This window comes from Parasteatoda tepidariorum, chromosome 5 (genome assembly GCF_982258835.1).
Source record: "Parasteatoda tepidariorum strain Cologne lab strain chromosome 5, Ptep-v5.0, whole genome shotgun sequence".
Taxonomy (NCBI): domain Eukaryota; kingdom Metazoa; phylum Arthropoda; class Arachnida; order Araneae; family Theridiidae; genus Parasteatoda; species Parasteatoda tepidariorum.
In genome coordinates, this window is record NC_141759.1 from 53,560,004 (window position 1) to 53,574,243 (window position 14,240).

A 14,240-nucleotide genomic window follows, 5' to 3' on the forward strand; every position below is an offset into this window, starting at 1 on the left:
TATTTAGAAAAATTAAATCATTCTGGGAAATTTGGAAATAAAATAATTGAAAGATAATTTAAGATAATAAACGAAACTAATAAATGTTGAATCCTCTTACTATAATTATTAATTATATCTCGCTATATTTAAAAAAAAAAAAAAATAGATACTGATGCCGTCGCTGATCCAGAAAATTTTAAATGCTTACGCTTTTTGCATTGACAATGCAAAACCTACTAGACAAAAAAATTATGAGTTTTTGCACATTTTTAAAGAATAGTTCAAAGAACATTTTAATGTGAAATTTCTATTGATGCATTTATTAGTTGTTAACATCAAATTTAATTTTTTTTATTGCGTTACGCAATTTAGTTCAGAGAAAACTATTAGTAATGTTATGATGGTATGTTTAAGTTATTTTTGTTAGTTATTTATGGGCACAATTTTATTTAATTCTTTTTGGGCACCGCGTTTTAATTTAAATAATCTCATTTTTTTTTAATCTATATTTTTTTTACCTTAATCAACAACCACATCTGATTTTCACTTACACCCCTATCATTCAACACCTTCCAATATTCCTTCCTTCACCCCTGCTTGAGAGTGGATTCATTCACAGGTGTGAATAGTCAAAGCGAGAGTAGCGCCACCCTTCGGTGCGGAGGAATACATGAGCGGGAGGAAAGAGCGGCAGTTCGATTTTAGATTTTCCCTGCTGCTGACGACTGAGATCAAAACGTGATCTGTGGAAGGATGCGGGGTGGCCGGCCACGCGCGCTTCTAGGATAAGTCCTTTACCTTTTTTTTTAATTTATTTTTATGTGCCCGTAATTTTTTTTTATTGTTGTATAATTTTGGTATGACGTAACTAAAGAGAAATGATTATTTTTAAATAACCTGTCGAACTGAAATGTAAAATTATGTAGCAGTGAAGCAACTCATTTTTAAATTGTAAACTTATTTGAATTATGATTAAGTTCTTTGAATAAAAATATTTAGTCTGGATTAATGATGCTGTTGGATGTGAATCCTTAAAATTTAATTTGCTTTTATCTTCCAGATCACCAAGATTATTATTACTGTAAATTTAAATGTGCTAATAGTTTTAAATTAACTTAAATTACTTCTACTTGTTATATCTGATAAATTTTGTTAGTTAAAGTTAAATGTTCTCACAACGCAATTATTTTTTTGAAAAATCATTCTTGATTCCTTAAATCTACTTTTTTTCTCTATTCAAAAATAAGATATAACAAATTGGTGCCGTTGACCAGCGGCCACGTGTTAATGCTTAAGATTAAAAAATTAACTTGCTGGTCGTTAACTTTAAGTAATATGAAATTAATAATGCTAAATTTAATTGTGATTACCAAAAATAATTTTTAATAATATATATAGTATATATATGAATGATTGCTTAAATCTTGATTAAATTAATTTTTATTACTGCTACATGATCGCGTTATTATTGTCGAAGCACTACATCTGCGTATGCTTCATTTTTACTCTCTTGTTATTGTTAAGGATTATTGTATTTAATTGTATAATTGTGTTCATTTTATGAGAATTGAATAGAATCTTAACTCCTCATAATCTTAGTCAATCACGTGTACTTTTAGGTTTAGGGTTAAAAACTATATCCCAACTTGTTTTATATATTTTGTGTAGTAGGAATGTTTTTAGATTTTCATGAGATATTTGAATTTTTACAAGAAAACATGGATTGCACGTGTTATAAATTGATAGGGTTAATTATTGAATGTAATAGATAAACGTCATCTGTAATATCAATCAGGATTTTATTTTATGTTTTATATAGTCACAAATATTAAAGCCTTTGATTTTATTTTAAGTTTATGTAAATTTTTGGCGCGTTTCAGGTGTAGGAAATTTCTTATAAATTTTATTAGTTAAGCCTTTTATCGAAAATGGCAGAACCTCGGTCAGACACTTCGTCTTCGGATCCTGCTGCAGCAAACAGAATTGATATTATTCCTGTGGTCAAAAGCCACACGATCTCAGAATTTTTACCCGTTATCCCTAATTTTGATGGGAATTCGAGTTTTTCCAGATTTTTCGACAAATTCAATTCCATTGCAGAATACTGCAACTGGGATGCAAATGATAAAATTTTAGCACTATCTTTACGCCTCACTGGCGAAGCACAAGAGTTTATAAACACACAACGAAATTTAAAACAAGCGAAAGATTTTGATTTAATAGTTAATTCTTTAAGGGATAGGTTTGAGACGAAGTCAAACATGGCTTCAAATATCACTAAACTTACACAGGCATATCAACTGCCGTGCGAAAATGCCAGGCAATTTTTTAGCCGCTTAGAAGGTATATCATACAACTGTGTACCGAATAATAATAGTACTGAATTTGAGGATTATCGACAACAACTCTTGTTGTCAGCTGCTAAACAGGGTCTGAGGGTGGAGTTACTGAGAGGAATTGCCTCAACAGCTTTAAACAGCTATAATGAATTTAAGAAGCATGCACTAACATTCGAAGAAAATTTTAAGGTTATTGAACCGCTAGAGCTAGCAGCTACTATACAAGCTAAAGCAGGAGAAAAATCAGATAACAAAATAGATAGTCTTACTGATAAAATTGAACAGCTTACTGTAAAATTAAATGATATGCAAATTCAACTAAATGCACAGAGCATTCATTCAAATAAAGAAAATTCACACAGGACGCGAAATGTTAATAATCATCTTCAGGCTCAGTCAAAGAAAAAATGCTTTAAGTGTAACAAATTAGGCCACATAGCTAAATATTGCCGAATTCCATTTTGTAACTTGTGTAACCGTAGCGGACATTCATTGGATAATTGTTTTAAAAAGAATAAAAGTTTAAACTAATTGGGGGAGAGACCGCTGCACCACCTGTCTCTGTTGGTATCCCCGATGTGGTGTTTAAAGATTATCAGAATTTAAATCAAGATATAAAAAGGAGTACACTTTCGGTTGAAAGCCCAGAGTTTGTCCCCAGCCTTAACAATTATAAAAACCTTCCCATTATAGGAGTAAATATTAAAAATTTAAATTATTTTGCTCTCTTAGACACTGGATCTACTGTAAATTTAATCTCCGAACACATTTTAGACGAATTAAGTTTGACTAGTAAACAAAAGAATTGTAGAGTGGAGGTACAGAATTTCAATGGAGGTCGTGTAAGCATAAACAAATCAATAAATTTGAGTTTCAAAATCGATACCAGTAGATTTTCGGCAGATTTTTTTGTCCTACCTAAACTTTCTAGAGATTATGATATGATATTGGGTTTTCCCTATTTAAATAAAAATAAACTGATATTAGATTGTAAAAACAAAATTTTGAAAAATGATGAGCTTAATGTGAATCTAATGTATGCAAATTCTAATGATACCTGTAATGCTTGCAAGTCAGAGGAGGGAATTCCTTTTTATGCAAATAAGAAAATAATTGTACCCCCTTTCTCGCAGTTAGCAGTTCCTGTTCGTTCTAAAAACAAATTAATTAAACATACTGAACAAATACTTCTTTTGCCCAACAAAAATATAGACAATCTTTTAATTGCAAGGACTGTTTCCTTGACTTCTGATAAACTATTTATAAATGTCATGAATGTAGGTGAAACCCCTATCCATATTAATAAAAACGCGTCTCTTGTTAAAATGGAATGTTTGTTTGTATCAAATAAAGAAAAATGTAACAGCATTGACACAGCTCAACTTGGAGAGGATTTTGAGTGTTGGGGTGGAAATTTTCAGCTTGATCATTTAGATGCTGAACAAAGGGATAGATTGTTGGAATTTTTAAAAGTTTACAAGGATATTTTTGCTCACTCGGTCACAGATTTATCAGAGGGATGTGAAACGCTGTTACACAAAGTTGATTTGTCAGATGACATTCCTGTCAGGCAACGTCACTATAAAGTACCACACCATCTAAAACAAGAACTCGATAGACAAATTAATGAATTGCTTGATATTGGTATAATTAGCCCAAGTGATTCACCATATGCAGCCCCCGTGGTTTTAGTGAAGAAAAAAGATCAATCATACCGCTTATGCACCGATTTCAGGAAATTAAATTTAAAAACCTTACCCGATTCGTTTCCCATACCCTGCATTACTGATTTGGTGGATAATCTGGCTGACGCCACGTTATTTAGCTCATTAGATTTATGCAGTGGGTTTTTTCAAATGAAGATTCATCCTAGTGACAGATATAAGACCGCTTTTGCCACCGAGCACGGTCTCTACGAATGGAATAGGGTACCCTTTGGGTTAAAAAACTCCCCAAACAGCTTCCAACGATTAATGTCTTTAATTTTATCAGGTTTAAAACCCTTACAAATAGCCGTTTATTTGGATGACATTATAATAGCCTCGAAAACTGAAGAAGAACATTACAATAAATTGCAACTAGTCTTTGAACGCCTTCGCCAGCACAAATTGAAACTAAAGCCGTCAAAGTGCTCATTTCTAAAAACAAAAATAAAATATTTAGGCTTCTTAGTAACCGAAGGTAAAGTTTTTCCTGATAAAGACAATATTAGTGCAGTAGAAAAATTTAAAACTCCCAAAAACTCTGATCAGGTTAGGTCCTTCATTGGAGTTACCGGTTTTTACCGCAGATTCATAGAAAACTATGCAAAAATTGCATTGCCATTAACTAAACTAACTAAAAAGAATTGTAAATTTCAGTGGACTCCGGAAACACAATCCGCGTTTGATAAATTAAAAACTGTTTTAACACAACAGCCTTGTTTAAGTTTGCCAAATTTCCAGAAACCATTTACAATATTTACTGACGCATCTAAATATGCGTTAGGCGCCGTTCTGTGTCAGGAAGATGAACATCAATTTTTCCATCCCGTCGCATATGCCAGTAGAAAACTTAAAAATCCCGAAATAAACTATTCGACAGTTGAGAAAGAGATGTTAGGTGTCGTTTTTGGTGTTACCCATTTTAAACAGTATTTATATGGAAAACATTTCACGGTATACTGTGACCAAGCTAGTTTGTCCTACGCTTTAAATGTAAAAGACCCTACATCTAGAATTGCGAGGTGGGTGATGACCTTACAACAGTTTGACTATAAAATTATTCACAAACCAGGAAAATCCAATCTGACCGCAGATTACTTATCTCGATATGTAGAAAATACTAATAATATTGTTAGCACTCAATTTTCCCCAGCATTGTTAGAAAGATTGAAGATCCATCAAAAACAGGATCCACATTGTATTAAAATTCTTAAATTAATAGAAACTGGTAGTAATATTTTGTCAGAGATGCCAGTAATTTACTTCCTTAAAGATGATACCCTATGTTGTACCCCTAAAAATGGAAAAAGTCAAAGCATTGATAAATTAGTTCTTCCCTTAACCTTAGTAACAGAAGTGTTAAATTTATGTCATAATTCACCCACTACTGCTCACCAGGGATTTACAAAAACCTTGAAACGAGTAAAATCGTCCTTTTATTGGCCCCAAATGTACAAACATATTTTGAACCATGTAAAAACTTGCAATTCTTGTATTGGAAAAAAAGCCCACAAACCTAACAGGTTAGCCCCTTTGCAGAGAATACCAGTTACAACTAAACCTATAGAATGTATAGCAATCGATGCTTTAGGCCCTCTCCCTACAACTTACTCGGGCAATAGATTTATCTTAGTAATGAGCGATTATTTCACCCGTTACCCGGAAGCATTTGCGACTTCCGATATAAAATCTGACACAGTGGCACGTAGTTTGGAAGAATTTATTTCTCGTCATGGTGTCCCATCTAAAATCATTTCCGATCGTGGATCCAGCTTTTTATCGAAGGCAATAGTTCAGGTATATGACTATCTAGGCATTAAAAAACATTCCACTACCAGCTACCACCCACAGAGTGATGGTGTAGTCGAGCGCTTAAATGGGACGCTAATTAATTCACTCAGCCACCTTGTCAATAAAACACATAATGACTGGGATAGACACTTACCTTTCGCCCTAATGGCTCATCGTAGTGCTATCCATTCTTCTACAGGCTATTCCCCAGCATCCTTACTGTATGGTCGTGAAATAGAACTTCCTAAGGATATCTTAACCAATGATGCGAAATTTACTTATGCTGACCACCATGAATATGCATATGATTTGTCACTAAGGTTGAAAAATTCATTTCAATGTGCCAAAGAAAGCTTAGAGCTGTCTGCTTCCAAACAAGAAAAAAGGCGGGACAAAATCAGCAAAATAAAGGATATCCAGGTGGGCGATATTGTATATGTGTACACTCCTCAACTGTCACAAGGGTTAACAAAAAAATTTTGCTAAGCCCAATAAAGGTCCGTTTAGGGTTAAAAGTCAAAGATCACCTGTAAATTTTGAAATTGAGGATGTTTGTGACACCAATAGGACACAGATGGTGCACGTAGATCGCTTAGCGAAAATACCAGAGAAAATTGTATTCCCTAACCTTTGTGATACAAATGCAAACAAACAAGACACTGATAATTCTAATAAAACGACAACTAATAGAAATAACACCCATAACTATAATCTCAGACATAGAAAGTAAATGTGACTTTGTTTTTATATTTCTATGATATTTCTAACTTTTATAAAAAATTTTATGTATGTTTTCAATGTATTATCGTCGCAAATATATCTAAGGATATTTTGCCAAGTTTTTATTCTGTGAGTGAAACTCACAAAAGTTATGATCAATTTTGACATGAATTGTATAAGTTTTTTTTTCTAAAATCCTTGGCAAGAGAGTAAATTATAAATTTCTTTTTGGTCATTTAAATTTTTCAATGTTTTTGTGATTTTGAGAATTGAGTTGTTTGGGGATATAGATGGTAGGAAGTGCAACTATGGATTTATAATTACCTGCTAAGACGTTTCAACTAAATAGACTGTTAAGCGTATTTAACAATATGTAACTGTTGGACATTACCTGCTAAGACGTTTCAACTAAATAGACTGTTAAGCGTATTTAACAATATGTAACTGTTGGACATTACCTGCTAAGACGTTTCAACTAAATAGACTGTTAAGCGTATTTAACAATATGTAACTGTTGGACATTTCACTGTGTTCAAAGTGTGTGTTTGGAAGTACAAAATGTCTCATCAGAGAAACAGAACTAAAATCACGTTAGTCTCCATAAGCAACGTACACTCCATAAGCAACGATGGTTACTACGCAAGAAACGTTACTGCCTGGGGCAGCAAAAGGGCCCTTTGCCGTTCCTGGTCGGTGGATGATTTTCTGCTACGTTATATCGTATCGAAAAGTGACAGTCATGAATGAGAGTTCTATCCAAGTGAGAGTACTATTGAAGTGAGAGTACATGTATCGAAAAGTGCCATGTGATCAGCTAGCTAAGACATGGAATGTGATAAAAGACAGAGTATACAGATGGGAGGCTTCTGAAGGAAAAACTCCTAACACACACAAGAATACACATCACGAGCAACAAAATCTTTCCTCTGGACTTACTGCAGAAAGTCTATTGTGAAGCTTTGAATTATGTTGAACTGTGTTGATTGGTTCAAGGAACCGAAGATGCCCCTGTAACTTTTAGACCTTTAAACAACTCGATTCTCAAATACACACCGTCATGATATTCCATTGAATCATTTATGTTTAGGTTTAGTTCAAATAAGTAATAATCAAAAAAAAAAAAAAAAAAAAAAAAAAAAAAAAAAAAAAAAAATTCTTTGAATTTTTTTTTTCTCCTTACCGGGATGGAATGTTATGATGGTATGTTTAAGTTATTTTTGTTAGTTATTTATGGGCACAATTTTATTTAATTCTTTTTGGGCACCGCGTTTTAATTTAAATAATCTCATTTTTTTTTAATCTATATTTTTTTTACCTTAATCAACAACCACATCTGATTTTCACTTACACCCCTATCATTCAACACCTTCCAATATTCCTTCCTTCACCCCTGCTTGAGAGTGGATTCATTCACAGGTGTGAATAGTCAAAGCGAGAGTAGCGCCACCCTTCGGTGCGGAGGAATACATGAGCAGAAGGAAAGAGCGGCAGTTCGATTTTAGATTTTCCCTGCTGCTGACGACTGAGATCAAAACGTGATCTGTGGAAGGATGCGGGGTGGCCGGCCACGCGCGCTTCTAGGATAAGTCCTTTACCTTTTTTTTTAATTTATTTTTATGTGCCCGTAATTTTTTTTTATTGTTGTATAATTTTGGTATGACGTAACTAAAGAGAAATGATTATTTTTAAATAACCTGTCGAACTGAAATGTAAAATTATGTAGCAGTGAAGCAACTCATTTTTAAATTGTAAACTTATTTGAATTATGATTAAGTTCTTTGAATAAAAATATTTAGTCTGGATTAATGATGCTGTTGGATGTGAATCCTTAAAATTTAATTTGCTTTTATCTTCCAGATCACCAAGATTATTATTACTGTAAATTTAAATGTGCTAATAGTTTTAAATTAACTTAAATTACTTCTACTTGTTATATCTGATAAATTTTGTTAGTTAAAGTTAAATGTTCTCACAACGCAATTATTTTTTTGAAAAATCATTCTTGATTCCTTAAATCTACTTTTTTTCTCTATTCAAAAATAAGATATAACAGTAAGAGAGCATCAGAAATCATAAGATAGTCCGAAAATGAGGAAGAACATAGGGCTTTACGAGCTTTTGATGTGAGGTACGGCAAAGGGTTGCTCCGGTTGAGGAAATATGAAACCAAAGATATTCAGTGGATGATGTTGCCACCCAGGTCTCCAAATCTGAGTCACAGCGAGCATGTTTGATATGATCGTTGCAGAAGATTTACAGCTCGGCAAAACCCACATTTGTCTACCTCGTCCCTCAAAAATTTTAACTTTCGGACATATATGTTCTCTGAGCATAATAAAAAAGACATCTTCTGAAATAACTTACGTAGTAATGATCGGACTTTTACAAATTAAGTGTTACTCTCAGTGACTCAAAAGGGCGACTTTATGCTAATTAATTACGGTGAACTAAGTTATAGGAACACACAAAACGTACTTTTTCTGAATAGATATACCCTTTTTTTTTTTTTTAATGGATTTGGATTTTTGAATATAAAAATATGGCTCGTAGTCGCAATTTAGAGAATGTCTTGAAAAATTTTTGCCCGCAAATATAAAATTCGTTTGTTTAAATACAAACCCTCCATAATTTGAGATTTGTATGAAATATTTTTCTAGTGGTAATGAACTAAAGCAAAAATATTGAAATAAATAGGATTTCAATAAAACGTTTGTCAAAACCTTTGGCCAAGGTTAAAACTTACGAACATGAGCAATTGTCTATCTGACCATTTATAAAGCAGTCTAAAGATTTATTAGTAGTGGTGAACAAAATTCTTCTAATTCTCATTTATTTAAAGATTTATAAATATCTTTGCTATTTATCAAGAAAAATATTTACTGAAGCTATGGAAACTCCGTAGTTGTTGGAGAGTATGCAAATAATTCTACAAAAAAAAATTTTTTTTTGATAAGAGTTGAAAAAATATTGAATTTTAATGTATACAAATTTTTATATAATTTGAAATAACAAAATATGAAATTTTAGCGAAATTAGTTGAATAGTTTCTGAGTAATAAAATTTCAAAAAAGCTATATTTTTAAAATTCTATTTTTAGAACAATCAAATTTCGTTCAAGTTTTGTATTTTATCATTTACAATTGCTTTGTAAAAAAATTGCGTAAAAATTTGTGCACCTTGCAATTTAAAAATTTTCAGCCCTTATTAAATAAAATGATAAAAAAAAACCCAGTTAAAATATTTATTTACGTGGTAATTTCTCTGGATAAACTAAATTTATAAATATGAGAAATTTTTTTTTACTGATTCGCTTGAAAAACTTCCGAGGTATCGCGAAACACGTAAAAAGTTAAATTAACATAAAGGTTCCCGAACTTCCGATCACTAATCTAACTAAACTGGCTGGACCATATTCTCCGAGTTAGGGAACATATCATTAAATACAAGGAAAACAGAATATTTAAATTTTAGAACTGTTATTTTCGATTAAATTTTAAAATTCATAATAGAACTATTTTTTTTTGCAATTATTTATGAGCTGTTTACAAACATAAATAAGTACTATCTTTACATATACGTAGCAAAGTTTCTTCGTGAAATAATGTTGGACTCCCTCAAATTTCTGATTCAATACTAGCTAAGCTACTTAAAGAGGAAACAAAGTAAAATTTTAAAAAATTTAAAAAAAAAAATGTATTATTTGATAGCTTATTCCTTTAAGATTATTGTATCCAAATTTTGAATTGATTTTCGAAAAAATGTGACATTTATGATCATGTGAACTTGTTGGCTTAGTTGATAAATGGATTTGCTCACTATCAACACATTTTAGTAGAATACTATTATAAATATTTTTTTTTTTAAATTATTTAAGAAAAATAATTAATTGTACTTTCAAGATAAACAGTTGAAGTTGCAACTATTTTAACTGTAATAGTTTTTAATGAAGTTTGAAAAGCGTTATCGACAGTTATGGGACAATTAGAAATAAATGCTCTAAAACAGTGATTCTCAACCTTTTTTTTTGTTGCGGCACACTTTTAACGATTTCAAAATTTGACGGCACACAATGAAAAAAATTAGATTAAAAGTTGTTTAATTACCCATTTTACACTGTGTTAAGTAGTTTGTGATAATAATTTTGAATGTGAAATAAAATAATATGTACTACAAAAGCACATTTATTAAGGGATTAATTATTTCTTTCGACTAATTTTTTATTAGTTAGTAACAGTTATTTAGTTTCTTGCTAGTTATTAATTGTTAGCTTGTTTTCTATAGTTATTAACTGTTATTTTTTTGTGATTACTTATTAACTAGTTTTTTTTGCTAATTATTAATTGTTAGCTTAATTTTTGTTACTTATCCTTTGTTAATTTGTTTTTTTAGTTATCCTTTGTTAATTTGTTTATTAATTGCATAACTTTTTTATTTTATTTCTAATGGCAAGGCAAAAGGTACAAATAGAAAGATGAAATAAATAACGAATACAAATGTACGTAGGATAACAAAGAAAGAAGACCGAAGTCATTGCCTTAAAAGTTCTCTTGCTTCCCAATATCTTGAGGACTCAGTGTGTCCATGAAGGGCCCCACATAGTTAATTGCATAACTTACTTTAATGATTAGCTCTTACATTATTTTTTAAAATTGTGTGTCATATACAATTTAAATTCTTCCATCTTATTTTAAAATTGTCAGAGACAAGACAATCGCCGACAAAGATGTTCACGTGGTTAAAGCGTGAAAAAATTATAAAAAAGTATATATATACACCACTTTTCTTTAATTTAAACTTTACTCATAATAAATAAAAGCATTATAATTTTTATTGTATCATTTCTAATATTTGGCGGCATACCAAAGTGCCGCGGCACAGTGGTTGAGAATCACTGCTCTAAAAGAGGACAGCAGAATTTTGGTTGTTACTCTAAAAACATATGAGATGGTATATCGACAAGAAAAAGCACTTGAGACTGCTGAAAATGGAGAAGCGTCTTATGGATCTGGTATTGATGCATTATGAGCAATTGCAAAATTTTATATATTAATATGGAGTATTGTATTGGTCAAAGCTTTAAACGCAATTTACTCGAAACTGTTTCTCTTACTTTCTGCGATCTCTAAATAGTACAATTTTCAATCGATTAAATTTTGCATTATATAATATGTGTTCATAATAAATATAATTATCGTTGCATGTAGGGATTTTTTAATCCCTACAAAAATGTAACTCATTTTTTAATTTTTTTCAGAACAGTCATTTGAAGTCCTACTGGCAACGAAAACTGCATTATGCAGTTTTTTTAAAAAAAAAATCAGAACTGAATCAAATTTGGGTAATTTTTTTTCAAACCTATGAGGAAAGGAAGTTATAGATAAAATATGTAATCCCACTTGTTGCAAAATTCATGTAAAAAAAAATATTTTTACAGAATTCTACTAGTCCACCTAAAGCAATTTTCTTCCAACTACCACGTATTATTAGAATAAAATATATCGAATAATTGTATTTACTATTACAATCAAATAAATAAAGTCTCACCTGCATGCCTTCACTTGGACGAAATTTAAATCTACTCTAACATTGCATTTGATAACTAACAAAAGATGAGATAATGAAAGGGAGGAAAATTTTTTAGCTTACCAGAAAATTGACCCTGCTTTTAAGGGGTAAGAAAGTAGTATGGATGATAAGACACACTTCAAACACTGATAAGATTTGAATAGAATAATGTAGCTGTACTATTAAGTGATAAGAATATTAATATAAATTATTAACTTTCAGCAATCACCTTTAAAATGACAGGGGTGATTGTGAGCCAAAGTCAAAATTCCGGAAAATTTCTTAAATAAAAAAAAACAGTTTAAATTGAAAAAAATTTAAGCAAGTTTTTTTTCCTTCCTTTTTCTCAATATTTCTTAGTTTACTTAAAATATATTTAAAATTTTACACATACCTATGATGACCTGGAGAAGTAATTAAAATTTACAAATATGTCTCTCTTTCTTGAGTTTATGATTATAACAACTATTTACTGATAAAAAATGAATATTAATCATGAATATAGGCTTATAAAGTATCTCTCTGGCTCTCCCTTACAAACAAATAAAATAAACTGTGTTTTTAAGTTCCACCTTTGAAAACTTGATTTCCGGAAACTTCTGTGATCAATGATTTTTTGAAACTTTCGGATCACTGTTAGCGAAAAATCCGGATTTTTTCCGGAACACAATCTGCCCTGAAATGATGATTCAAAATAATAAGTATAAACCCCAACGCAAAAAGGTTTGAACTAATTAGTACAATTCGGCGTATTTCCTGGTAATGTTCTTTAAAAAAAAAACCTTGTTTTATTTCATTAATCACTAAGGGAGTGGAATTTGCAAATATTGCAGAAAATTCTAAACCCATGTCAAGCAGTGTGACTTAAGAATTTTTTACAGTAATACTTCGATAAACATTGCTGAAACTTAAAAAATTATTCCAACTTTTTTTTTTTCTCAAGTCAAAACCATAAAATGAAATGAATAATGTTTACATGAATGTTGTAAGATCAAATGGTAGTATCGATGAATTTGTCACAACGTTGAAGATGTAATTAAATGAAGGAATGTTGCCGAAAAATCACTTATACACTACTTTTACTGCATTAGCAACATGCATCCCTTATCGTTTAAAGCTTTCTTTCATTATTTTTTTGTTGAGTTTATCAACCCAAACACAAGGAGCAAATAATCATAGGATAAGTATTAGGTTGGAGCATATGGAATGTCGGATATTCTTTAGTTCGGAGTTTAGTAGAACGTTGTCTCCCTGTGTTGTTTATGCTTTTGACATAATCTCGTTAATAGTTGTACTGCCTTTCCATTGTCAGAGTCTCATTATAACAAAAAAGATTTTCTCAAAAGTATTTCATTTGTTATTTGTCTTAAATTTCGTGAGGGTATGAATTCAATCGATGTACTAGTACTTAAAAAAAAAAATTTATTTGAGCATAAACTTAATAATGCTGCACGCAGTTTAGGCATTTCGGAGAGAATATTTACAGAAAAAGGTAGCATTGGTTTAAAAAATTTCAATCTGGTGATTTATCCCAACAAAATAAACCACGTGAAAGACCAGCTGAACCCCCCAAAATAACGTCAGAGAAAAATGATGCGCTGAAACCATTGGAAGAATCAATCTAATTTATAACTACAACGAAACTTGCTACCAGAATGAAAGTTAACTATACAGCAATATTGAGACACCTTTCTAAAATTGGCAACGGGAAAACGATTATTACCGCACAAACTAAACAAGCTGGATTGGTTGAACATATGTTCAATCTTACTTTTCATTGACAGCCTATTCACAGAATCTTTCCCTAATCGACCTTCATTTTTGTGTTAAACATTTAGCTTCAGAATTCTAAAGATCGTAATTCTTTTTAAGACCAGCAACTATGCATTGAAATCTCGTAAGGGAAAGTGTGTTAAAGCAAATAGAATAAACACCTTTTGAAAGAAGATATCCAGTTTTATAATATTTACATAATCTGACATTTAATACATATCAACCTAACATAATAAACATAGAGTATAAATCATTATTTACAAATTAAGTCTTATGTTCAACTGCAATAATTATTTCTTTTTTAACTGTCAATTGAATAATGGTTCATATTATACATACATATTTTAAAAAAAAAATTTAAATGCTG